At 35.9% G+C, this 2,763-nt stretch overlaps 1 long non-coding RNA gene across 1 annotated transcript; it reads left to right on the top strand.

The window, feature by feature from the left end:
- The first annotated feature begins 583 nt into the window (after nucleotides 1-583).
- Nucleotides 584-1,217, top strand: LOC114134347 (uncharacterized). The gene is made up of 2 exons (XR_003593373.1): nucleotides 584-1,004; nucleotides 1,118-1,217. It is a non-coding gene; the product is annotated as an uncharacterized LOC114134347 (long non-coding RNA).
- The last annotated feature ends 1,546 nt before the right edge of the window (nucleotides 1,218-2,763 follow it).

Raw genomic sequence — 2,763 nt, 5'->3', positions numbered from 1 at the left:
GGACACAGAATAAAATAGGATAAAACAAATCAGCCTGTTTCACACTTTTCACTAACATCATCATGGAACCCAGTTGTGTGTTAATTCTTCTTCTAATAACTGAAGACCAAATCTTTTCCTCTTTTAATTTACTCTGTGTATTCTGCTTGGTACCTTAATTTGTTGTGGTTTTTAGTTTGTTTTCTCCTCTTACATAAAATCATACTAACTTCACCCAAAAACTGAAGCAAGTTTGATCAAGATGACAATTTTTTTCTGACCAGATGAAAAGATTGGCGGGTGGTTAAATGTCTTTTTTTTTTTATTGTTCCTAATCCTGAATTTTTAATTCCCTCACCAATAAGTCTTTTGTGTATTTTACCATTTCTATCTCTGAACCTTTTCTTGTCAGGCCATTTAATTTGATCTGTTGTTTCCATGGTTCTGCCTTTTAGACAGACAGCTCGCTTCAATTTTTCTGGATGAAAGAGAATAGCAAGAGAGCATTGGGGAGAACTAAGTTTTCAGCAAATTATATACCAACAGTAAAGATTACTACAGAAGTTTCCGTTCATGTTGGTCATAGAGCCGTTTTTATGTCCTTGTAACAAGGTAGCCGTTCGCGGTAGGATTTTACAGTGACGATGAAGCGTTGAGGCAGAGTCAGGTGGAAAACAGCAGTGGTTTTATTCTTCACACAACATCAACCAACACTTCACAGGTGAAAACTGCAGTCTTAAATAGTCCCAGCTGTGACGGATCAAACCACCTTTAATTCACAGGGGAATCTCAATTCATCAATATCCACTTATTTAATTAAAATACCTTTTACTAAATATAAACATTTCCATTTACTTTTTATAAATATTTTATGTTTTATCATTACACCAAATGAAACACCACAAAACCCATAAACAATTCCCCCCCCACACTTTTCAATGGCCTCTCCCGGAGACTATATATGGTGTCTGGACCCCCGGGGCAGTATTTGTCCAAACACCCTGGAGAGGACACAGAAAAGACAGGTGAGTCACTCTACATTAGCACTCCACACCCAACAGATTATGCACAACGCATTTGCTCAGTTTTACCCACCAGTAGCTCATTGCTCTGAGTAACAATTATCCTCCCTCCACAGGCAACCACCTCACTCGTCAATGAGGAGCAGCTGTGCAGAGCCCAGAACAAAAGGCTACATGCTAATGTCTAAAAGTACTCAATAAATACAATTAAAACTTCTTGTGTGCAAATTGTTACTGATGTGCAAATCTATGCTTAAAGTGCAGTGCTAAATAAAGTGCTTGTTAATAAAGTGCAAAAATACTTTAAAAATGCAATACAGTGATTTCAGTAAAATAGTCCCAGTAATGAAGATCTCTTCATTACAGTCCTACATAGAATAAGTAATCCAATGATTTTTGTCTTGGTCACGATCAGTATCCTATGGAGGACCTGGTAAAGAAGCCTTCAGCTTGAAGAAACCACATTAAGCCAGCTTTACATGAACCTGCCTCCTGCAGAGAGACTTTATCTCTGGTTGCAGTTTAATCTGCAGTCCAGGACTGTTGATTCCCAGCATTACAAATATTACATTTTCTCTCCATAAAAATAATTCTCTGGAAGCTTTGAAACTCTATCACTTCATTTCTTTGATTTTAGGTGAACAATTTTACACACATAATCTCCATAATCATATAGAGACCAAGCAGTGTGGAACCTGACTCTAAACAAACCAGTTAGTTCTACAGCTTCAAACTTTAAATTGAGCGTGAAACACCTCGACTGGCCTATGTCATGCATGAGCAGTTTCTGCTTTCAGTGTTTCACTGTCTGCTGTTTTTGTTTGGTAAAGTGCCCAATATGGGAAAATAACAGTTCAAAAAACAGGTCTTTATTATTTGCTAGTAACTTTTCACATAGTTTTTAGTTTATTTCTGATAAATTTTGATATTTAACATGTATATTATTTTTATAATGTTGGAAATTTGCCCCTATAGTAAAGTCTTTTTTTTGGTTTTATGCCTTAGTGTGAATATTGATGCTTCCATTTACTTTTAACTTAGTGGTGCGCCTGTATCTACACACTGTGAGATAATAAGGGATAGTCTATTCCAGTGGTTCCCAAAGTGTGAGGCGGGGGGGGGAGCATGGGAATAAAAAATAAATAAAAAAACAGTTACACAAAAGTGTTTCACTGCAAAGATGGTTTGTAGTGTGTTTTGTTGCAACCTGAAGCGTGAAATAAACTTCAGTGGAGTTTGAAAACAAAATATGTGTATACCGGTAGGTTTATATCTGGTTGAACAATGTGTGTGCCCAGTTGATTTTTCTTTTCTTTTTTGGGGGGAATTTTGTTGTAATCCATAGGGGGGCCCAGAAAATCTTTGGGAACCACTGGTCTATTCTTTTGTATTCTTCTATAAAGAAAAGTTGAAAAGTCAAGGGACATTAGTGAATAAGGAAGTGCACAAAATAAAACAAATAAGCTCTCTTCATACATGAGAAGGCATGAAGAAAGCAGCAAGCTTTTTAAAATAGAGGATTTGTGAGGAATGGAGGAGAAATACATTGGTGCTGATTGATGTGGAGATGCAGAGAATTAAAGTTGGCAAGCCATATTAAGAAATAGTGAGACATGCTATGATGTATGACTTATTAAAAGTTACTTTAATTACCATACTTTTTCAGTATTCATGAAACATAAACACATAAACATCTCATTAAAATTTTACTAGTGAAGTTTGACATGAACAAATCCAATTATTTGATGGTTTATTTAATGTT

Source organism: Xiphophorus couchianus, chromosome 19 (genome assembly GCF_001444195.1).
Source record: "Xiphophorus couchianus chromosome 19, X_couchianus-1.0, whole genome shotgun sequence".
Taxonomy (NCBI): domain Eukaryota; kingdom Metazoa; phylum Chordata; class Actinopteri; order Cyprinodontiformes; family Poeciliidae; genus Xiphophorus; species Xiphophorus couchianus.
The sequence above is the reverse complement of the archived record's forward strand: the minus strand, read 5'-3'. Positions and strand labels throughout refer to the sequence as shown.